This window comes from Anas platyrhynchos, chromosome 1 (genome assembly GCF_047663525.1).
Source record: "Anas platyrhynchos isolate ZD024472 breed Pekin duck chromosome 1, IASCAAS_PekinDuck_T2T, whole genome shotgun sequence".
Taxonomy (NCBI): Eukaryota; Metazoa; Chordata; class Aves; order Anseriformes; family Anatidae; genus Anas; species Anas platyrhynchos.
Window position 1 is genome coordinate 2,334,258 of NC_092587.1, and position 25,803 is coordinate 2,360,060.

Below are 25,803 nucleotides of genomic sequence, written 5' to 3' on the forward strand. Positions count from 1 at the left end.
AGGCTGGTTGGAAAGAGAACGCAAAGTTCAATTCATAGCACTTCTCTTTTTTTTTTTTTCTCCATCAGGCAGGAAATTAAATATAGATCCTAAAGACCTTGAGAAGCCTTAGCTGTAAAGACTGCCTTTATTTGTCAAAAACACTGTATCTTGAGTCTGTAGGGCTTCTAGCTGGAACTGAACTAAAAAGCTGGGGCTTTAAAATAGATTAAGAGGAAACAAAGTAAATGCCCATGTTTGAAAATTTCCATTTTACAAGCAGTTACTTGGAAAAAAGGCCCCTGCAAAATAATCGTGTAGGCATAGCAAATGTGAATCTCTTCTGATTTGTCTCGAAGTTGTTACCTATCACATCTGCTTAAACTACCTTTATCGTTTAGAGCCTGAACACCATCAAATACACATTAAAAGCCGACTTATCTAGACAAGTATCTGCCACACGCAGTTAGCATCTGTGGCATGATTTAAACACCAGCCACAAGCACTCCTGGAAAGCAGAGGCCAGGACGTCAGATCTCCGATGCTCCTTCCCTTGGGTTATAAAACATTGCACATCTCTCTCTCGTTGCAATCCAGATGCCAGAACAAAACCTAAGAAGTATAATAGAGTGACAAAACTACAGATTATTGCAAAATCATGTATGATATTATTTAAAAAAAAAAACAGTTTTAAAAATGATGTATGGGATATATTACAAATCCATGCAGTAAGTCAGAAGCCAGCTCACATCTATCCCACCGCTCAGCTTCTTGTACCAGTGCAACACCTGCAACACTCTGTTGTAACAGCACCAGCACAGATATCCTTTGTTAGCCAAAACATATAGTCTGACAGAAACAGGCCTATATTTCACCTCTGCTTGCTCCAAGACTTTCCAGATCCAGCTTCCTTTGGGTGTGCAAGGATAAGGACTTGGATGGGCTCTTCTCCTACTCAAGGTATCCTGCCTATCCCTACTCTAAACTTGCTTCCACACTGAAAAACCCAGTTGGACAAGAAGCAAAATACATGTAGGTCTGATAAAAGAACTGGGATCCCCCAAAACTGGGGTTTGCTGCTACTGATCTCAGTAACAGATGGCATCATGCCACAGCAGGAGTATAAAGAGCTTCTAGCAAGATTCCCTTAATTCAGTCACATTGAACTCCTACTATCAGGGCAGATACCAGCTCCTGGTTTACACCTACCCTGCTGAATTTAACTTGCTCTTGCCTACAGGAAACCTCAGTTGCATGGGCCAAGGAAAGCTCCCATCCAGAATTCCCTACAAAAATGTCAACCAAAGCTTTATGGTTATCACAGCTGTCCCTGCGATAACTTTTTAAAGCCGTGCTCCCTACCATACAGAGCCTTGGAGCATCATCCAAAACAACTGCACAATTATTTTAAAAGAAGCCAATGACATTCTCTCTCTCTACAAGAGAGTGGAAAAGTAGATATGGCAAGACGTTTTGAGCAGCTTTAGGTACCTTTTCATTAGGGCTACACGTTACTTATCCCAGACGTGCAGGTAAAACCACAACCAACTTTGGGAAGGATCTAGACGTGTAGTCAAAACACCCGTGATGAACCTGGAAGAATTTTCACAAAGCTGGGCAGCACCACTCTCACCCATCACCAGGCTGCTAACATCTGGAAAATTTCAGAAGACAGCCCCGAAAGCACATAATGGCTATGGTATGCCTGTGTTATCACAGCATGAGAAAAGCAATCTTTGGAAAGCAGCAGGAGAGAAAGCAGTTGGTACCACAATAAAAAAGAGAGGGCATTTCTCCAGGTCTTCCTACCTAGAGCAGAGCTTTAAGCACTAGAAAACACTTCACTAAAGAAAAGCGGGCCAAAATTGTGTCCTCTGAGACTGGCTTTTTAAGATTGTGGGGTCACACTAGCCACAGCTACATGCTCCTCGCAGCACTGGACAGGCTGTATAGATTTGACCACACAGCAAGAAAGGCTCCATGCCTAGAAGGCATCCACCCTGCAGCGCTGCAGAAGGGCGTTTCATTTATCTGCTGATGATGGGATGCTGAAACTGTTCAAAGGATGCGATGAACCAGCACCAGCCTTGTTTGTTTGCTTGTTAACACCTGGGAGGCACATAATGGCACAGGGATGTTCCAAAACAACTGTCCCTTTCCTCTGGACCCTGCCTACAAGAATTAGGACATCAAGGAGATGGATCAAGTCCAGTAAAACATATTCTGGTGTATACTTACCCCATCACCTAGCTATTGAGCTAAACAGTCCTACAATTAACCACGATGTAGCTACATGTCTTTACATGACCCAAAACAGTAACACAACTGCTTGAAAACAAGATTTTTAAAGGTTACTGTATTTATTTGTGAGTGTGTGTATACACACACACACACATGTATATAAATATTAAAGAACCTGGCCTTATCTGGCCTTAAGAATAAAACTGCTGGATGTATTTTTGTTGCTTTTTCATCATTCAGAACTATAAATGTTACTCGTTACACCATTATTTCTGCACCACAAAGACATATTTAAACCAGTTAGCAGCATTATTTTAAAGACATCCAAACTCCTTTAATTCCATCTACTCACAGAAGCCGAATCAAAACAAAAATTATTCTGTCTTTTCGGAGACAAGAAAGCGTATGGAGCCCACCTTGCCCCCACTAATGAGGTGTTGGAAACACTTGTTCCTGTATTACTGACATGCTCATTAAAATCCATTTGTTTATTTTCTTCTTCTTCTTCATCTTCTTCTTCTGGTAATTACTGTAACAACAGTAAGTCACATAAACCTTCAGTCTTTACCACTGCCATCTTATTTCACTGCCGTACTCATTTTGCTTTATCTCTTGGGCAAATTCAGTGCTTGCAAATCAGCTTGACTACAGGTGGTGGAAACCCAGCAAGAGTCACCATATGGAGAGCCATATGCTTTGGCACGGCATCAGCATGTGACAGAATCCTGGGAGAAGCCCGCAGAAGAACCGAGGGACGCCGCATTGCTTCTTTCTCCGACTGACCTCAAGGATTTCAATTTGAATCCCATGCCACAAAAGGCACTCGAAACACCGCGTAAGGCACTGAGTGTAGGGGAGCCAGTTTTCATTCTTTCACTTAAAGTGAGTTGGGCAGATAGTGACAGAGCCAAATCCCAAAGAGTTTTCACGTGCTGTTAACAGTAAGTACTTGGCTGGTCCCTCTGCAACAATACCGTGCAAATACCAGCTCCTAGACCTCTGAACAGCCACTAGAAGGTCACTACAACTTATAAAATGGGTCCAAGCATTGCAAGCTCCCACCTCATCCTCATGTATCAGCTAACAGAAGAATATGACTACGGGTAAGATTTGGCACGGTGCTTGTACAAAGATCCTGCACAAAGATCTGTGCCGAACCGTAATACAACACATTGAAACTCAAAATAGGAGCTAAACTTGCTTGCTTGGGCTTAACGCATCAATGGTTTTCATGCATCTCACTTTAATCTCAAATAGGCATTTAACAGGAAGCTTTTTCACAGCTAAAAAACTTTCAGACAAAGCTCAGCTTCAGATCCCCTTGCTTTTATCACTGGTACAAGGCAGAATAAGAAAGCACAGAATGAAGCACAAGATTTATCCCCCTAATAACCTAAATCTGATCTCCGTGTTCTTTCATACCACCGCTAAACGCAGAGATAACTAAAACATACTCCTCCAGAAAAATAAACTGGGAAGATAACAGAGCTTTTTTTTTTTTTTTTTTAAAGACTTCAACCCAGCGGATCAATATCCTGTTGCTTAAGAAAAGGAATGTAAAAAAGATGGTGCTTTAATTTCCATTTCAAGAACTGGGTCAACATCACCTACCATTCAGCAACAGCTAAAGTGCTTTTTAATTTTATCCTCGTGCCAAAGCATTCAGGGAACAACAACCAAAAGGACAAAGCCAAAGTTCAAAGATTCAAGACACAAAGCAGAGCTGAAGCTCTTGTACAGATGGGACACCGAGCAGTAACCTCATTTAATTTGTTGCAGGGAGATGTATTCAGAAATTCCTGTTAATGGCAAAGAAAGAAAAAAAAAAAGAGAGAGAGAAACAGGCACTCAAAAATCAAGATGTTGGAATAAGGGAATTTAGGGAAATGGCTGTCACACAAAGGGGTAATGAGCGTCTGGTGGAAATCTCTAAGATAGGTCATTGCACCAAAAAGCATTTTGCAAGAAATCCATTTATGCACATGTTGAAAGGATTACAGACTGGGGAGGAAAAAAAAAAAAGAAAGAAAAGAGAGAGGAAGAAAACACAAAGAGGCTGTTTTTTTTTTTTCAGGTCACTCTAGATTTAAGAGATTGTCACTGGTCCTGAAATGGTTGGTAACATCCTGTATTGTTACCTGGACACAGACATGAGTTTGTACTCAACTTTTCTCCATATTTGGGGCAAGGGAATAGAAGTGAGGAAGAAAAACGTATCACAGCCGCTGAATTTTCCTGCATGGCTATATATAAAATAGCTCCTAGATTACCGATAGGTAGTAGCATTTGATTCTTTCAAGACAGCAATATCAGAAATAGGTCACAGTATCAGTGAATCCTTTGGGAAAGGTTTCAAAGGGAATTCAAGAAATTGTGTGTTCAGGCAGGGGAGTCTGTCCTTTCACATCCCTTCACTGTCTGCTGGATCAGGTGCGTGCAGGGACCTTCCTCCAGTACTGGAGGCTGTGTTACTGGGTGGCACTGGGCTGTCCTCCTTTTTCTCCTCCTCCTCTGCTACTAACCTGGGGTACAGGTTAATCCTTGCATGGGAAACTTGGACGTTAGATGAATGGGGCAAGAGAGGGAGGGCTGCTAGCTGCTAGGTGGAACTACGAGTGAAACAGTCTCCTTTCAGTTCAATCCTCATCCACTGCTCAGGCAAAAAGCCTACCAAAAAAAAATTAAAAATAGGCACAGAAGGCAAAGACCTGTTTGTCTAAGGCAATTTTACAAAGTAAAATGAAACAAAAGCCAGAGAAGCAAAGCATAACTGTCTGTAAATGCACAGTAATCCAACCCAAAATGAAGGACACCGTACCCAACAACGTATAGAAGCAGTGTGACCCATACAGAGAGCTGGGGGTTTTGACAATTCCTTACGAATTCTGGACCAGTTACACTTGGATGCTCTGGATCAGCACCTAGCAAGACAGCTAGAAGAGTCAGGCTATGCAATGCAGCCTTTGGTATTGCACATAAATGAAGGAAAAAAGCACCCTCTTTCTGCCTTTTAATATTCTGTAAAACGGACTTCATATGACAAGACTCACACTAATTAGCAGTGTTTGCAAAATACTTTAAGAGGCCTTCCGTGATGACAGTATTTAATAGAAAGGGGTTTTGTTAACTTCAGGTATTTGTTAACTTGTAAGGCTGTCAACGGTCCAAAGAAAACAGGGACAGTTCGTATGGTATACGGGAACTCAGAGAATAAATGAATTTTAAAAAAGAGATGAAAAAAATTCAATATAACCAGGGGGGATGAAAATACATAACTAAATTGTGCCTGTGTTAAGGAGATTGAACTGTTTGCAGAAAAAGCCTTGGGAATTTTTGGTAATAAACACAACTTCGACTCAGCAATTAAAAAAAAAGTGTTTACAAAAATAAAGCTGTTCTTAAACTTACAATGTTCCTCCAACAGTTTCCTCGGGGAGCAGAGATGTAATTGTGTATAAACAGCTGAAATTACTCTTGTTTGTAAATTGTGTCATTGCTTTTCATTTCCCCTGTGTGGCGGTTCTAGGAAATTTTCAGCAACAACTCGATGATAAATAACACACCCCAAAACCCAACACTTTTGCTACCATATGTGGCTGTAATAAGAAAAAGGTAATAGCTCTTGGTTGTTTTCTTTTCATCTAGAAGTGCGATACAGATTACAAAAAAGAAGCCTACAGAATGCCACACCTGTATGGCTGAGAAGCCAGAAAACTTGTATGGGGATCGGGGGTTCTATTAAAACCCTAGACAGGTGCCAACACATTATTTATCCGTACAAAACCAATGTTCCTTTGGTTCTAGTGGTTTCCATATGACTACACCTCCATAAAACCTCGCAACACAAAAGGTGCTGAAAAACGGGCTTCCCATACATCTGTCCTTAGGTGATCCCTCTGGGTTTGGACACACTTACACTCACTACTGTGTTTTCCAGACTCTGCTACAGCCTTAAAATTGCAGGTCAGCAGCTGAGAAACCCAAAACCTAAGCTGCTTTCAGAACCAGACTTGAACTTTTCCCCTAAGAGCTGCCTTTTTATCTGCTGAGCTCTGGGATGAAGTTTACACCTGCAGATGCTGCTGTGGCCATTTGGAAGATACGCTGGAATTATGAAGTCCTTTCGGTTTTGCAAGCAGCTTCTGCAATTTCCCTTCATAGGGGATCTGAAGACCAAACGCTTTCCAACCCAAAACAGACTTCAGAGCATAAAGAAGTTCCTGCCATCCCTGCTTACTCCATATTCCATTTAGCCTGCCTCTGTGTTAAGCACTGCACATTTTGAACACGAGGTCTCTTTCCGTGACCCCTTTTTGGATTTTCTTCCAGCTGTCCAGCGCTGTAAGCTCTTGTTCATCTGCTTCTTCAGACGGAAGAATTTGGAGGCAGGAGGTGCTGAACGCCGTCAAAGCTCATCCCAGGTAGTACATCATTTGGATGTGATTTTGAATTCATTTCACAAACAGGCCAAAAAAAGGGGGAAAAAAAGCACAGGAGGAAACAAAGGGCTGAGCTTACTTCCAAAGACTGGTTTATTTGACAATTGACTATGTCAGCGCCGCAAGCAAAACACCAGGGTAAAGAAGCCACCAGGGCATTCTGCTTTAAGGACTTCAATTAAATCCTGGGCTCACTAATGAAGGCTGCGTGCGGGAACAGGTTGTTTCCAATACGTGTATGCTCTTGTACTTGTTGTTTTTGTTAAGAGGGAGCCTGCATTATTTTTTTTTCTGTTGTTTTTCCATGCTGTATTTTGAGGGGATAGCTAGGAAATCAGCCCAGGGGTCGGGCGGGCTCTTGGGACGGCTGTGCTGAAACAACAGCGCCCTGGCAAGGCCCCTGGTGCCAGGAGCAAGATGTTAACCTTTAACCAGGTCTGGTGACAGCAAAAGGGGATGAAAGCACCTTTTAGCTGCCATCATAACTGGTTAAAGGTTAACTGTAACTCTCCTCGACAGGGCAGATTTGCCCCTGACAAATACCGCACGACAGTCTTTTCTCCTCGCTTTAACGAGGCTTGTATGGGCTGTCATTAATTAGGTCTAATGCCAGTCCCGACTCAATCCTAACACCAAAAGTTGGGCAAAAACCTTTTGAGAAAGCAGTGCGCGCAGCTGAGGGAGGGAGTGAGGAAAATATGTCTTGGAAATTAAATTGTTTGTGTGTCCTTTCCAACTCAACAAGGCCTTGCTCACGTGCATGAGCAAGAAAGAGCCAGGTCAATAGTGCAGAAAATGCATTATTTTAATTATCTTTTGCATCTTAAATGCACACACACGTACGCATATGTGTATATAAATCTAGAATAAATATATTTTCGTAGCGTGGAGAAATTTAGAGGTTTACATAGGCACTGAAACCAGCACCTGCCTAGCTTTGTTCTGTCACTTCTGAGTCCTGCCATGCCACTGGCACTGCTGCTGGTTAACTTGCAATTCCGGCTAATTGCTAATAAATTACCAGACCGCTCCCAGCACTGGACTGGAACCTTTTGTGCTTACAGTTAAACAAAGAAAATGTCACTTTGGGAAAAGCAAATTATTCTTGAGAGGACACATGGTCGGCCCAGAGGTAGGCAAGTGCTTCCTCCAAATTCAACAGGGCACTGACTGACTTGGTGAATAACAGCAGCAGCAATATTTAATGATAATACTTTGTATTTATGCTCGTAATCCACAAAAATAAAACATTTTCAGTTTCAGATTCTATACAAAATTGTGTCTAAAGACATTCACTGGCTATCAAAGGTAAGGAGGGAATATTGGACCTGTATGTGAACAGAGGCACACACAACTTTTGAAATAGAAATACGAGGCCCCGGCTGTGTTTCTGCAAGCACATCCATGGCTGAAGGCATCAGCATCCAGTCCCAGAGCCTGAGTCCTCCCAGCAGTTCTGCACCCATCTGGCTACCACTTGTGCTTCCGAAATCCCATCACCGCTTCTGCCAAAACCTAACAGCCAACCCTTCTGCCGAATTGTGCAAGCACTCATCTGTCCTCTGAGCCCACCGGAGTAATGACGGGAAGGTCAGATTGGAAACTCAAAAGCCTTACCCTGTACCTTCAGAGCAAGGTGTTTATCATCCTGAAATAAATTCACACATCACTACAGTTTGTACACGCAACTGGACTCTTTGTTCGGTTCAACACTAGCACTAGGTTGCGTGGGAAGTGAGCATGAAGGTAGAAAACAGGGAGAAAAGGGAAGAAATAGAGGCAATAACCAAGCAATGCCCAGGTTAATGACGCAGCGAAGATTTATCCCAAGGATAAAACAGGTAATGCTTTGACACATGGTTCTCTGCATTAAACCTCAGTTCGCATTCTCTCCCTTTAATGATTTCCCACCTTCCCAATCTTCACAGTCTTAAATACCGATTCTTAAATGCTTTGTCTCGTTAACGCTTAGGGTCTAAGCAGTTAATATGAGCAATGCTTCAGCCTAAAGCCAGGCTTCTGTTCAAGTCCTAATACAATGGGCTGAAGAAAAATAGGGACAATGCGCACGTGTTAATGCAATTCAACGGCACGAGGATAAAAACGAGCAGAGAAAACAGTTACAAGCCCTTGATTAAGGCCTGCATTAAACTATCAGGCCCCATCAAAAACCCAGCTGATGAGAAGCTATTTGGCCACACACAGAGCAGTGATTTCCATCCACTTTAATAATCAGGGAGTTCGGATTTACTGTTAATGTGACATTGATGAACAGGAATGACGCTAATGTGACATTGATGAACCGGAATGACAGTTCAGGCTTGATTAAAATTAGCCACAGCTCTTCAGCACAGGACAAAACAGAAGGGCTTGACACAGAACTTGCAGCTGAAATACTTCCAAAGCAAAAAGAAAAGAGGGTGAGGCAAAGGATAACGTGGGGGGAAAGTAGCAAAGGTAGCTAACAAAGGATGTTTTCAGATCAAATCCTGGATCCTTCAGTGAGTATCATCATCTCAAACCTTCTTCCCACTGCTCAATTCATCTCTTCTTGATTTGTCTGCATGCTCCCACAAAAACTAAGGCATATTCCCTATTTAAATCTGCCTTCCCGAAACTCTAGGAAATGCTCCTCACTTGGTCCCGCCGGCCAGCTGTTGCTTCCCCCTCTACTCTTCTGTCTGCACTCCACTGAGAGTCAGCGTGCCACCAGCAAACTGCCATGTCATGAGTTCATTAAGTGATGCACTTGATGGTCTCCTACCCATTTGAAGGTCTGTCACCTCAAAACATGTCTCTATTCATGCAAATCCCTTAGTTAACAACCGAGTTTGAGTTAGGATTTTAATGCTGATGGCAGAAGGTGGGTACTGAGACATCCTACCTCATACTCACATTTACAGCTCCTTAATGACTTAGCTTTAGTCCCCCAAGACTAAAAGTCTGGAGCACCTCTGCTGTAAGGAGAGGCTGAGCGAAATTGGACTGTTCAGCCTGGAGAAGAGGAGGCTCCAGGGGATCTTATAAATACCTGAAGAGATGGTGCAAAGATGGAGCCACACTCTTCTCAGTTGTATTCAACGCCAGGACAAGCAGCACTGGGCACAACCTGGAGTCCAGGAGGTTCCCTCTGTGCTGGGTAGGTGCCAGAGCACTGGCACAGGTACCCAGAGGTTGTGGAGTCCCCTCCTTGGAGAGCTTCAGAAGCCACCTGGACCTGCTCTGGGTGTCCCTCCTTGAGCAGAGTTGGGACCAGACGACATCCAGAGGTCCCATCCCACCTTAGCCATTCTGTGTGCTTCTGTGGCAAGGCTTTAATTTAATAAAGCTACATTGAGAAGTTCAGCTCCACGCTCTCCACAAACACCAATGCCGTCCACAGCAAAGTTGTGGGAACACTGGAACCACACATCCACAGGATAATAGCCTTGTTAAAGACTCAATACTAACATCTCAGAACATATAGCATTTACACAGCAGTCAAAAGCAATCTCCCAGATTTCATTTCCAGCTGTGAATTAGTTGAAATGGTCCTAACCTTCTGTAGTTACATTACTTGTTCCTTTTATAAACAAAATATTCTTTCATTCATGATATAATTTCCTAGATTATCCATTATTAAAATTCCCCTCTCAAAAATGAATTTACATCTGAATTATCTCATTACTTCTGAACAAGCCAATTATTGCCTCTAGTGAACAAAATAATTAGACTTGTGCTCGCTGCATTCGAGATCTTCTTCAGCAGCCCCAGTGTAATCACAGTCCCAGAACACAGAACTGCAGAATGCAAAAAGACACAAACATATACATGTGTACAGAACAAGTAAATGGAGCAGCTTTTTTCTCCCGAATATTGTTTTTCAAATGAAAAGGGTAATTTTTAGTGCACATATACACTCGTGGAGAAAGAATGCTCCATGAAAATCAAAAAGTTTAACTCTACTCATCAGTCAGTATTGACAGCAGCAAAGAACCTGATCTAATTTGTTTCTCCAAAACCAGTCAGGATGTCTCTCTCTGTTGACGTTTTGTCTATGCTATAGGCTGCCATCACAAAGAGATACAGATAACTGGTCTGGAGGGGAGGACGTGTGAGGAATGGGTGAGGAACCTTGGTTTGTTCAGCCCAGAGCAGAGCAGGCCGAGGGGAGGCCTCATGGCGGCCTGCAGCTCCCTCATGAGGGGAGCGGAGGGGCAGGCGCTGAGCTCTGCTCTCTGGGGACAGTGACAGGACCCGAGGAAACGGCATGGAGCTGGGACAGGGGAGGGTCAGGCTGGGGGTTAGGGAAAGGTTCTGCACCCAGAGGTGGTTGGGCACTGGGACAGGCTCCCAAGGGACGTGGTCACGGCACCAAGCCTGATGGAGTTGAAGGAGTGTTTGGACACTGCTCTCAGACACAGGGTTTGGTTTTTGGGTTGTCCTGTGTGGAGCCAGGAGTTGGACTCAATGATCCTTGTGGGTTCCCTTCCAACTCAGCTTATTCTGTGATTCTACAAAATATAAAACTGCTTGAAGATGAGAAATGTTTCTAGAGGTTGGTGACAGGATTCATTTTCAGTACACTAGATTTTAAGCTACATTTATAGTAGAGAATACAGAATTTGAAACACTTAAGTTTCCTCAAATAGCCCAATACCTTCTCTTTCTATGAATGTCTGCTTTTGGCAAGCATCTAAGTTTCTATTTTCACTAGAGTATTAATAAAAACGCTTCACTCTATGACTATTTCCAGCCTTTGCGCCACAATGAAATACAACTGTAGCTCTACCTTGCTAAAATACCCCTTACAAATCCAGAACTTTACCTTAAGCTCAAAGAAGGCTGTTCAATCAAGCTACTGTGTGTACCATCATCTGCCTGCGTGGGTATTTGGGAAGCTCCAGCTCCTATGATTCAGCTGCCTTACAAGCCCTGAATGGTGGCCAGTGGTTTAAGGGGTACAGGGCAGAGATACAACACTAACCCTAACATCACACATGAAGCTGGCGTCAGCTGGAAATAGAATTAATCCTATGTTTTACCTGAGCAACCAACTTTCCCACCTTGAGAAACAAATAAAAAATATTTATATTTCAGATCTTTGCACACGCAGGTATAAAATATTATTTAGAAATGAGGTAATTCCCTATTGACTTAGATGTTTTTACAAGAGTTGGTGCTTTCGGGATTCCTGCATTCTCTCGCTTTTCCAAAATAGCAAATGCCACACTAACCTGAATACACAACAAACACATCAACACGGGTATCACTTATCCCTTCCCATTTATTTCACTATTATTAGCTTTGAAAATCTCACAAGAATGCCCTGAGCTCTGCTGTTTGGAAATCAGTTGCCAACCCAGCTATGAAATACGATCACTCTATCGCTTCGATTACTTTCTTACATTCCTTCCCCTACATATGTCAGCTCCAGCATGTTTTAACAGCTAATCTATCACAAATGTATAGGGTCAGAGGCTAGTGTTTTATAATATGTGAAAACAGGGTTTCCCAGCTGCTTTCAGGTGATATAAATCACTGATACCAAGCTCTAGTGGCTCTCACAATAGCAGTTACTAAAACCAGAAGAGAATGGATGCGGGGTGAGTGGAGTCAAAATGGCAATTAGTGATATACATGTTTAAGGACCCAGTCCACCTGACATACCTAGAACAGAAATTAATCCATTTAAAAACCTGTGGCACATGCAACATAGTTATTTCTCCTGCTAATGGAAAAAACAGAGCTTTCCAGCAAGGCCCCTCATGTATTCATTGCCCTAAGAGCATGTATTTCCAAATATGCCTTCTGATAAGCTTCAAGCTATATGAACAATATGTTTTTTAATATCAATTTGACTCCAATACTGGACTCCACGAGTCCTTTTTGACAAAGGAGATGAAATGGAACTAAGTGATGTCTTTGTACTTGGTGCAGCAAGTGACATAAGGACAAAATGGAAGCAGGGACTTCAACAGTAAAGCAGGTGGCTAAAGCCATCACTGGAGGCTCAGCATCCAAGAGCAGTTACACCCTGCAACAAACATCAACATTATGTGGAGGTGAGTACAGAGAACCAAAAGGCAAATGTTAATGGTAGATGGAACATGACTTTAGCAATGGCCAGCTCAATATTCCTTTAAATTTACTGCAAGATAGAACAGCAAATCTGGTGAGTTTTCTTTCTTTCAAAAAAAAAAGAAAAAAAAAAGAAAAAAAGGAAGAAGGAGGGGAGTGCTTACAGGTAATAAAGAATTGCAAATAAGAAGGACAAGCATACACATATTTTCTTGATCTGCCTCATCTTTCTGGTTGAAAAACAATGCCTATACTGCTGCAGTAACATCAGTGGTAGCAATTTCAAATCCTCACTCTCGACTGACCAACAGTGGAAGATCAGCTGGGAGTACAGAACTTAGCTGGAAACAGTCTAAACTGTTCTGTGCAGAGCTCAATTATCAGCACTTGACAACCATCAGTGCCTTAATTTAAGGAATATTAGCATTTAATTTAAGGAATATTAGCATAAACTATGCATATCCATTTTTTCCATCTGTAAAGTAGGTAGGGGTAACATCACCTTAGCTTTGCAAATCTTTGTGATGCACTTTGCTGAAAATTGTCGTGTTATAATTCATAGGAGATAACTGAGTGCCAAGAGGCAAAGAAAAGGTGAACGTGAGAAGGTATTAGTTTAAGTGAACTAGGCTGTGCCCCAAGGTTCCCAAAACAAGCTATTTCGTAAGAGGTTGAAAAGACAAGGGGTAGAGAAATGCATGACTTAGGCCTTGCCATGAAAATGTGTCTTTACTCTTCATCTAAATATTCTGAGAGAAGTATAAAACATCTCCTGTTGGAAGGAGTCTTTTTCCCAGATGAGGAAAAGAGCAACCACCTTTCACGCTTAGTTCCCCTATAAATGACCCTGAAGGCGCACGATGAGCGATGCTGGAGGAGCCTGGCTCCCAATTTCATTAATGATTTGCAGAGCCTCTCTGCCAGCTGTCAGAAGGAATACACAGCTTTAACCTCAGCAATTTCCGAAGCAAAGAGATTGGGTTTTATATTTTGTATATGAGTTAACAAGCAGAGAAAATCAGATACCTCCCATCTGCTTCTGGGGCCTCTTGGATCCTTCAGTGACTCCCTGCATTAGATCCAGCAGGAACTTCTCCTGCCACGAACCATTACCAGCACAGTACACAACATATTGGAGTAGAATAAAAACAATGCAACCCTCATTTATCAGCTGGATGAGAAGCTGTCAAGGCAATCAGCTGAGTAAGATGACCCATCACGAAAGCCTGAGAAACAGAAGATGAAGAGGTTTGGCTTTTTTTTTGCCTTCAGTTAGAAATGATGCACTGCTCATGATGCAGTACAGATGACTGTAAGCGAAGAAAATTGGAAGGAAAGCTTTACCTCTCCTTCCTTCCCCCTCTCAACAAAACTATTTATGTAAAGTACTTGTCAGGACTTCGCAGACTTACTTCTTTGCTGAGCAAGGTTTGAACTTCTCTCATTCACTTCTCCACGTGGCCCGGCCCTCCTCTATACTACCCGAGCTATACCGCACATTCAATTTGATTTATGTTGTTTCTCAATTATTTATTTTAAATTAATGAGCTGTTTCAAATGGAAGATGAAAAGCAAAGTCTCTCTTTCCTTTTGGAAGGGCAACACAATAACACTGACAGTACCAGATGGCTGTCTCCTTAGAAAGCCAGACAAAGCAAATGCATCCCAAAGTGTCCAGAATGTCAGATGCAAGCATCAAATAGAAATAGGACCAAGCAAATACATACGGTTATTGCTTCTCAGAAACCACGAACATTTGCTCGTCCTGTCAAAGAACAGATTATTTCTCCCTCCCTCCAATACCCTGAAATTTCCGAGAAAAGCTGAAAATGCTGAGGTGCCTTGGTCTCACCAGGGAAATAATTCTCCACAGCTGATTTGATCTGTGAAAACATTAACCTAACAGCAGCAGCTGTGCTCAAAAAGCAAAAGACTTCTCTGAAAGAGCGTAGCACTGATTGTCTCGCAGACAAGTTCTGTTTGAAAGCCTACAAAACCCAAAGTGCTGCTAATTTGACGTGAGGAGGAAAAGCTGAGATCATGGTCAAGCAGTGAATCAAAGTGTCAGTTCTGGGGTATCTACCGGGAGCAGAAAACAGCGTGGTCAAAACACACGCAGCTTCTCCACCACCGCCTACGTGGATCAGGTTATTTTTAAATGCTTCAGTTAAGGTGCTCCTGACAGCTGTATTCAGAGTACAGCACTAGCTGAAATAATTACAGAACAAGGCTGGAGTCTGCTCTGCTGCTACCTAAACTGTTTTTGCCCTGTGGCTTAGTTTGCTATGAAGGTTTGTATTTTCCCCGATAAGCCCTAACAGCAGTACCTGAGCAATTTAACTCAAAACCGCTTTGTTAGAAGAAATCTGGCTCTGTTGAAGCTAGTTCCTTGAGAAGTGCAGAATAGATGCCAGGAGACGTAAAAGGCTTCCCAGTCCCTGCACTGCATGACCGACCAGCTCTGTAGGCAGCCTGATTCAGCATCCAGCTCAGCTCCAGCAGCCACCTCTTCTCCATCCTCACCCTAGAGCACATTTCTGTTTTGAATGCATCTCCACTTCTGTGAGTGCTGAGAAGAAGTTAAGCAAGTGCATGTTCAGGTATAAAACTTGTTAACTAATTAAGAAAACCACAACATTATACTCCACTTTTCATTATCCTCCACTTTTAGGTGAATTCCTAAGGAAAGCAAGGTTGATGCACTTTTATTTGTCTGGGCACCCCAGCCTCCTAATGCTAATTAATCCCAGAATGGTTTGGGTTGGAAGGGACCTCAAAGCCCATCTCATCCCAACCCTGCCATGGTAGGGACACCTCCCAGCAGCCCAGGCTGCCCCCAGCCCCATCCAGCCTGGCCTTAGACACCCCCAGGGATGGGGCATCCACAGCTCCTCTGGGCAGCACTTTTGTGCCCTCCAAAAAAACGTAACAGAGATGCAGAGACCTCCGAGATCTGAAGATGCTGAAAGTTTCCTAAAAGACTGGAAGGTATTTCTGCCAGAGACAGAATTACAGAGCTTTGCTCTAAGCCAATGTTCCCGTGTTGTTGAGGAGCAATAGTTTCATCAGCATCACACATCTTTCAAATAACTCAAAAATTCTCTGTATTCCTCAGGAATATACCTCCTTTCAGTATCTTAGGGAAGCACACCCTGTCTCCCTTCCAGTCCTTATGTAATTAACACACAGACATGAGAAATTCAGGTGAAAATTATTCAACTCTACTTGTACTTTACCACTCGGTGAATTTGCTCAGTGAAATTCGGAGACTGCACATGTATTTCTTAAAAGATCAGGCACCACAACTGGAGGAAAGCTGTTTTCCATTCATCCCTCCAGCAACCAAGGGCTCAGCCCGACCTGAACACAAACATCACGGCATGTTTTGTGACATTTCTGATACACCGAGAAGGGGAAGGAAAGTAAAATAGGTCAGTTAAGTGACTTTGAAAGTCAAGTTCTACTTAGTAAGTAAAAAAAAGGACAAAAAGCTTGCATCCAAACTTTCAGCATTCATTCGCTTTCTCCAAATGATGATTTTCAAAGCCTTGGAAAGGAGTTCTCAACCGGGGACGGGCTGATCAAATGAGGAAGAAAAAAAAAGGTGACAGAAAATATCAGTGGCAGCCTAACTATTAAAGGCAAGTTGCATTTTGTCCTAATGCATGACGTTCTTTGAAGACATTTCCCTTTTCTCTCCAGGTGCAGTCTGTTGCGTTGTTTTCTGTTCCTCCTGTGTCTGTCCATCTGTTGTGCCAATCGGCCTCAAGAGACCAACTTTCCTGGCTGCTCTACGAAAAAAAAAAGGCAGCGGTGGTACGAGCCACCCAGCCATGGAGCTATCCGGGGCTAAGCGGTGATAACAGGAGCTCACGGCTCCTGCACTGCCTCTGCCTGGCACCCGGTCCATCCAAACCCCAAGGGACTACGCCGAGCATCCGAGGCTGTGCCCACAAAATGGATCTTAGCCAGGGGTGTTTGTCAAAAAGTCCCTTTTCCACCCCATGTCAGAGTAACGAAACTTTATACCCAGCTTAAAGAGACGTCATTATTTGTTTCTTTAAGCCTCAGCAGCTTGGCTTATTATCAGCGGAGGTGTTTATTCTTTCCAAAGGAATGTCTCTGCAGCCAGTCATTACAAAAGGCTCGTTCTGTCCGGCACTGTAATTGTGTTACAGCAGCTTATTCCCATCTGCTTATTTAACTTGCATTAAAGGAGCAAAAAACCTTTGTGGAATTAGTGTTTTCTGCCCGCATTCGGTGCTCGTTACGTTTTTATCGCACCTTATAATTTCAGCATACAAAGAGAGCAGCTTCATTTAGGTGAAGCCCAAGTCTGCTTCGAAGCTCAGTCACTCTCAAACCAGCGACCTTCCAGTCTCTAAAAATGATGCATCCAGATCCACTCTCCCTATTTTTGTTCTCAGCAAGAGAAGCCACATCATAAAAGGAAGAGCGCTGATAAATTAATGAATAAAATGTCTGTCCTAGTACCCAGAAAATGAAGAAATTATAAGCAGCGTTGGTGAGCACTATTTCTTTACATTTTGGATGGCTGGAATCACCAAAAGGATGCTCTGAAGAACATCCTGAAATGGGTCTTGCTAGTGACACGAGTGAGGAAATTAAGGAAATGAGGGAGAATTTAGTGAGCTGCAATAATCTGAAAACAGTTAAAATTAATAGGCAGCTAAGTAGAAGGTTAACGTGAAGGCTACTTAAGGTTAGAAACAGAAGTGTCTTCTAAAATGTAAAATGGACTGGGATTTAGTCCTATAAAACTTGCCAAATAAACTAAGTAAGATAGATAATGAGAAGACAACTACTCAGCTATTCGAATCTCCAGAGAAACTGGCTGCTTTCTGATACACTGCTGTAGACTAATACAGGTTGGAAAAGACCTCCAGGATTATCTGTCCAACTGTCCCCCCTGTTGCTCCATGTAGTGTGACTGATGTTACCTGAAATGAGAAAATATTTTCAATATCGAAGTCTACACTGAGAAGTACTTAGACAAAACCTGGCAAAGCTGTAACAGTTTTATTCTCTGCTAAATTCGGATTCCTACTGACATTGCCTAAGAACACAGACGTACCATCGCTGGTTTTGTCACTTAGACACGCTGAACCAGTACAACTAAGAGAAAATGAGACTATTTCTATTCTTTCCGAGCACCAACACGATCCCCTGTTAACTCCCAATCTGTTTTACCTGAGCAAGTCTGCCAAAAGCAATGATGCTGTGCACGTGTCACCGGCAGTGTAAGCAGAAAACACCGGGCTTCCAGCGGGCTGGTTAACAGCACAGCTCCTGCTTGCTTCCCAAGTGCCACTGGGACCACAAATTATAAGAAGTTCTGCTTGTACCGAGTCACGTGCAATCCTATAAAATTATAGCCTAGCTTCAGTGTCAATACCAGAGCCTGCAGCTGAATAAGTGATGCCAGCAACTAACTGTACGGCTCACGCAGGGTCAAACCAGCCTCGCTCTTACCAGGATGCCGAAGACTGGAGGGTATCCTGCTGGTATTAACCACGGAGGGTGTGCAGGGAGGGCTGAAACCTACGAGGCAAAACAGATGTCCCTCCACTTACTTCGTATTCTGAAGCATTACAGACGTTCCTCCAACATATTGCTAGATAGAAAAAAAAAATAAAAAGGAAAACAAAAGCAAAGAAACAAAAACCTTAGTACCAAACGTAATGAGGCAGACCATATTGGGAAACAGTTTGGAAGTCAAATCCAGGATGTTTTTTCAGGTAAATCTTTCGGGTCAAATCCCTGCTGTGTTCTTTGGGAACACCAGTGACTGGGCACTGAATGCACCATTTCTGGTTATTTTCCGATAAACAGTTCCCATGTTTCTGAGAAGAAAGGAAAAACACCAAGTCAAAATACTTCCATCCTTTGGTTTTTTTTGGCATATGCACGATCAGAGAGCATTAAGTGAGTTAAATACATTAGATAACTGTAATAATCTGCACTCAGGCTACAGAGTAATGGAGTCTTGCATCGAGGCCTGGAATTAACCTGCTTAATTTCACTGGCATTACATCCACCACATCCATCCCCTCACTCTGCTCCAGAGCTGCGTCATTAACTCCCTATCTAGACAATCAAACCTATCATTCCAGCTTGCCACTTTTTCATCAGAATGTATTATAATTTGCTTATCCGCTGCCATTTGCATCAACTTCCTATTAAAATGGAGAGAAAGAGGTTTTAATCTTCTTTCCCTACATTTAATTCAATTGTATGGCATTACTTAGCTTTAATGACTCTTCTCAGTGCATAAGAGATGGTTTATGCTTGGTTCAGACTGACTTGGAAGCCTGAACAGCCAGTAAAGGAAAAAGGACTGAATGAAAGAGAAAAAAAGGGATTAAACGAACCATCTCCTGTACTGTGAATACAGTTTGTGGTGTTGTACTCCCAACAGACACCTGATTTCCTACAATCCAAGAAATAACTGGTAGGTGCATCATCCAACACTTAAAACCAACATCACCGTGCCCAGAACATTTCCAACAACCTACCAGAACAGTCAGAAAATGAAACCAGATGACACTGATGTGGATTTCATTTACTCTAGTGGGTGAGGATGGAAATTAATTCATATGCTACTTTTGTGACTTAATGATACATGATTTCCTGGGTTTATTAAATACGGAGTCGACACTAGAAACAGAAAGCATCCCCACAATCACGGCTTTCACCTACAGACTGGCTCTGTCTAGCCATCAGAGGAGAGCTTCGTGTTACTAAACCAGCTAGCAAAGAAAGCCTGGCATAGTTTCCTAGTGATGAGAAGGCAGGAAACCAAGTGTCTCCTGCTGAAATTAGACTTTAACTGAACTTTAAGATAAATTAGAAGGTCACAGGGACCATGATATTATATTATACACCACGGAATGCAAAAATCTAAAATACAGTTTCAGCTAAAATCTCCAATTTCTTTTTCTTCTGGTCTTTTATTACAGGATTTGCAGTGCTCTCAGAATACCTCTAAATAATCTGAATTTTTAACAAACCAAGGCTGGTAATTATGGTCTTTCCAGCTTTACACTCTGCTCCTCTGCTTAGAGTCAGATCACTCTACCACGTCTGCACCGGGGTAACCTAAAATTTCTAAAATCACACCAAGATTGCACTCAGGCTGGATACATGAGATGCCACACAGTTTGTTTATGAACTGAGCACTTCTTTCACCTGGTCCTCTGTCAAGAACTGAGAGCACAGAGCCACGCAGCCCTTCTGCCTCTCACTAGGGCACGGTGCAACCAGATGTGTGCCAAGATGACCACGTGTGGTTTGCACCTCCATGCAAGCCTGAGTCTTCACCAGCTCGAAGCAGTGTCAGCAGCAACTTCTCTTCTGTGATTTTTATTTTTTTTTACGTTTTTAAATACATCAGATAATCCAGCCTCTGTGTGAAATACAAAATAAATAGCAGTTCTCTTCCCATTTCCTGGGCTTCTCAGGACCACATAAAAGCAGTGCTTTCTGCACTCTTCCAATCACCAAATTACAAAGCGTTAGCATTAGTGCAGGTAGCCATTACTATATCAAAAGGGACTGAAATAGATACACTTGTGTAAAAGGCAGCACATCATGCAAATAGCACAGGTCTAGAGGTACTGCAAGGGGAGCACAGCTTAGTGGAAATGTGTAGGAGAGAAGCCAGGCTTGGTCAACCACCAGCTACGCTGCAGCTATATAGGGCAGTGGATATTACCTACTCTGCATCATGCCCTAGACATTCAGGGCACTGAATATCATTTTTTTAACATAACACCCAGGTTTCTGTGCAAGGATTGTAGGTTTCCAAAGTAAAAGCAGCAGCAGGGAAGAACAGGACTCGGAGATGTGGCACTCCTCCATTTGCTTTCTGTAGCAGCTTTTGACTGGGAATGGGGTCTCTGCTCTTTTAGCTCCCAGACGAGAGCTGCTGCATTTTGTCTCCTACCTCAGGCAGATTTTTTTCTCTGCATATCAGATCCCTATCCCCACTCAACAAGAGAAAATAACATTTATTCTCCCATTTTTTCTTTGTAGCTGCAGCACCTGTAATAGGGTAAGTGCTTTTTGTCATACAAAGGTGAAGGCCAAGCTACGGTGGGCGATTTTTTTGTTAAATTCCTAAATTGGATTCTCTACTTACAAAAAATGGCTTTTAAAATAAAGCTTTTAGCTAGACAAATCATTCCTACCTGCAGGATACCGGGTGAAATTAAGGTGCACAGATGGCACAGTACCAGTATCTCAGGTCATCCTGGCCCCAAACTTCACGTGCCAGCAGGAACACAAAGCACCCTTGCTCTGAAGCTGAACGATTCAGACACACAAATGCACGAACCAGTCATTATCTCTGGATGAAAAATGTAGGCTCCAAAAAACAGGATCAAGTCACTGAGGATCATTAATAAGAAAGAATACGGAGCATTTAACTATAACACCAACCAAGATAATCCCTTAAAGCAATTATATAAACTTTAATAATGAAGTCAGCTCCTAAAACAACAAGGGGAAAAAAAGAGCTATAAATAATGTCGGTGAAAACATCCTTGGCTTTTATCTGTAATGCACTGTTCTGTATTCCAACCAGGCTCTAGGAGAATATAGCGGTATGAGAAGCCGCTGTATAATTACAAACGCAATATAACAGGAGAGATAAGTGCTCGATCTGGTATGGTTCATGTAATAATACTAAACGGGTCTATTGAAACGAAGAATTACAGGCTGACGTGTGTTTGGAAGGGTAATGCAGCTGGGTATTCAGACGTGGTGCACCTCCTTATCGCGCCTCCGAATAAACATTTGACTTCCTTCAGTTATCAAATAAGCTGCCAGAGGAAGGAAAAGTCTTTCGTTGAGTTTTTTTTTTCCCCCCAGATATGTGGAATACCCAACACAGCAGCAAACTCATCAATTAGGGATAACAGAGCTGTATTAGCACCGCTAGAAGTGTCAGATATGTAGGTGGAAACATATCTTGGGCTACATCACCCCCTCTTAATACACAAACGCAGCAGCTATTAGCGTTAATAGAGCCCTAAGAGCTTCTCTTCCAGGGAACTAATTCGAAAGCAAGAGGTTGCAAGAAGTACATTGGTTACCCAGATCCTGAGGCGAAGGTGGCATTTAGGGATATCTGATGGCTGGTGAAGTCAGAGAGGAAAATAACACGCAGCATCGCTGTTGGTGAATTATTTAATTTTTGCTTTCTGTAGCACAACGCTCCCCCTACAAACTAATTCACAAGACCAAAAAAAGAGGAAGAAACAGCACATGAAGTGATGCAGCTTGTTGTTCTGGCAACAGGAGGTTGCTTCCCATGCACTGTGCAGTAGCTGTACCTTGCAGGCTCATTTAGATGTCGGCAATTCTTCCTCTCTCCGCTCCCCTCCTCTCAATACCAATAAATCTCACCATTAGGAAATTCTTCCTTTGCATATAAACCCTGATCCTCCCCAAATCCTGCTCTAGGTACTTTAATATTGAGAACACGGGCACGAAAACCAAGCTTCAGGCCCAATTTCATATTCAATACGGAGATTCCTGATTAGGTTGCTCAAGACACGCTCCATTATAAGCGCTGGGTAAGCCCACCTAGAGCGCTCTCGAAGATATTTTGGACAAGGTGCTTTTGGCAGGAGCTGCCTCCAGATTTATTGTGTGAACAGGACCGTGATCCCAACAAAGGGGTGCCCAAGTGATGCAGGGACACAACGTGTTTCTTGGCTGGGACATTTCTAGTGCACGACTGAGCACTGCCTTTCTTAACCCAATCTACGCACTCCAGTTTCCTGGCTGTAAAATTCCTCGTTGAGCTCTGCCTCGTATCCCATATTGCGTGGATTTCACAAATGTAAGTTTTACTCGAGTGCTTCTCTATTTTAGGATTCTGCAACGTCACTGAGAAACTGCCTGGTCCTCCTGAGCTGAAATAACTGAACACACATTAAAAAAAAAAAAAAAAAAAAAAGGCACCATTTCCATTTTTGTACAGTAATTATCTTTAAAATGTGGGAATGCCCTTTTGGTTACACACACCACAAAACTATTTAACACTGTGGCCCCGTAACTCTTACAGACTTTAGAGCTCACCTGTTTACGGTGCAAATAACTTTTTTTTTTTTAATTATAATCAAATTCTCACACTTCAGCAGCGCTATAAAGGCACTGTTCCCCATGGGTGGCTGCTGACCCCACACACCATGAGATCCTATAACCACTCACTAGTCACGGCCTGCTCCCTTACTTAACCTGGGGTCAGGCCAAATTGGCATCTTACCTTGCCGAGGACAAAGCACTAAGTGCGCTATAAACCAATTATTACTGGAATTACAGCTTTTCCCCAGAATATCAACAGATCTCCCGTTATAAATAAATCCACAGTTAGAGTCTCGGGAAGAGGCCATTTGAAATCACTTACATATTCATTAGGCAGACAAAGAAAGTGCCATTTGTTACATTTGTTCACACATTTCGAGATGCCATCGAGGTGCAGCAAACGCAGTGCTCATGCAAGGGATCTCATCCAATAAGTGCTGATGACAATTAAGTCAAACACAGCCACATGATCAGTGCAATTAAAATTCCCAAAGAGGAGCACAGATGCACTCTAAGCCCCCAATCACTTAGAATATTTTTGATATTATGTAAAAGAATCCCGCTACTGAGCATCAAGTCTTTGCTATTATACTATTAAGTAATTACAATGAAATTTGAAAACACTAATGAGATCTTCAGAGTATTTGCTGTACCCACTATTTAGAGGGAAAAGAATCAGTCTGCCTTCCTCCAGCAAATTTGGAACAACCTCCCTCAAGCAGCTGCAAAAGTTTTTTCATGGAGAAAACCCAGACAAAAACCTGGTTTCAACAACAACTCCGCATTTGGGGAGCCTGCGTGGCTCAAGAGACTGGTAATAGATGGGTGACGATTGGGGAAATCTGTATTCAGAGCAGGAATTGAAATTCAGACCCCAACGTGGGTACGCATGGGAGAAACTGCAAAGTCCATTTCAAGTGTGAAGCTTGGTTACCTTCTCCTCCCTTATTTTTTTAAATGAAATTAGAGACAGATGTGGCATAGTAGTTCGGTGTCCATTCAAGCTGTGACTTCTTGAGAGGCAAGCTTCACAAGCACAGTCCTATTCCAAATGAAGATAATTAATTCTGATCACAATATTGCTGAAACTGTGAGCCCACTGAGGACAAGAATGATTACCATCAGGAAACAGGGGCTCACCCTTGGTGGTGGTTTCACCCAGCTGAGCAGCCAAACACCACCACAACTGCTTTCTCATTCCCCCTCCTAAAAGAAAAAGGGGGAGAAAATACAATGTGGGAAAAAAGGGCTAACAGGGTGAGATAAGGACAAGGAGATCACTCAACAATTATCATAATGGGGGAAACAAACTCAGCATAGGGAGATTCAAGTAATTTATTGCTTATCAACAGGAGACTAGAACAGTGCCATGGGGTCCATCCATCGGGAGCAAACTGCTCCTTTCCTCCTGCTTCAACTACCTCATATCCCGGGGGAAGCAGTTTGCAAGCTCAGATCCTCAGTTTATCTCCAACTCCAGACAAAGCTACTAGCAAATTTACAGGGTCCAAAAATAGCCATTGAGGCCTGCAACCTTTTACCTTTTTTTATAAGATGATGACCTTGCCCAGGACACATCCCAAAGAAAGAGCCGGCACAGCTGACCACTAACACCACTCGTGGAGCCTGTGCACATCCCAGTACACTTACCTGGCCAGAGATGGTTGGGTACAGTCCGAGAGGAAGACAGTTTTCTCAGCAGTCAATTTGTGATTCAATCTGTTTTCCATTAATGCTACCAATTTTAGACCTTTGAGGCCAAATTAAATTAGACTAACCACCAAAACAAGCTCCTACTAATGATGCACCTAACACCTGCATCGCATCCTTCTACAGCAGCCTTTGTAACAGAATCAAAATTCAAGTGACTTGAATTTCAGTGACTTGAAAGAACGTGATCACAACAGGGAAGACAGAAAACACAATTTTTCAACTCTGAACCAAAACCAAGACAATCTGCATTTGTACTCGGTTCCTTGGCCAGGTCCTTCCAGGTGATACCGACCTTGATCTGCTGAGCCGCTATGAAAACCAAAACCAAACAAAAGAACACACTGAGAAGTGAATTGAGGAGGGGACAAGAGGCCAGATTTCAGTCAGACAACTGGGATATTTCTAAACGTGTTCTCAGTGCTGGGTCTCTGCACTGTAACGTGTACAAGAGGCACTCCTCCTGCTATCCCAAACCTTACAGCGAGAGATGGAGGCAGCCACACACTCCTGAATGGACAATTCCGTTCAGGCTCCATGAACAGCAACAAAAAGGCACAAAATTAGAGATTTACCCTACTGGCAGGAGGCTTCAAAGCTGTGGTGCTTCTCAAGGGCATTCTCTTTCCCCAACCTCCACGAAAATAGCCTTCTGACTATCCGTTTACTCACATTATTACTGGAAGAAAAACCTCCTGTGATGCTCGCCCTGCTCACCTGAAAAATATTTCTATCTTCTGGTAATAAAACATCCTAATACGGTACATGTAATATTAGGAAAAAAAATCAACAACAATTTATGCACTTAATCCCAACAACCCTTCAGAAACTCTTAGCCCCTGTATCCTCAGAGCCCTAAATCACATCACCTTATTGATTAATGCCACCTCTTTTATTCTGCAGAAGGGAATCCCCTACTCAACTCACATTTATCTCCCTAGAAAAAGCAGGGCATAATATATGTACATGAAAAATATGGCAACTTTTTACGATAATTTCTGAAATAGCATGCGAAGAGATATATAGGGTAGAAATGCCACACCTTAAATTCATATGTTGGACAGAATGAATAGCAGCTAACATAAAAGCAAGCCTGTAACATTTTAATCCTTTAATTAGGTAAGAATCAGTTTCTTCCCAACAGTTCTTCCTTATTAAGAAGGATCTCAAGACATCTACAGATCCTCCAACTGTTATTCAAACTCTAAGCCACGAAAGTCTTTCAAGCATCTGGCGTGTTTTATGCGCCGTGGCAGCTTCT

The 25,803-nt window shown here is 42.6% G+C and overlaps 1 protein-coding gene across 3 annotated transcripts in view; it reads right to left on the reverse strand.

Annotated features, from left to right (window-relative positions):
• EXOC4 (exocyst complex component 4) overlaps nucleotides 1–25,803 on the reverse strand; it is a 365,485-nt gene that overhangs the window by 227,523 nt on the left and 112,159 nt on the right. The gene's annotated exons all lie outside the window — the stretch shown is intronic.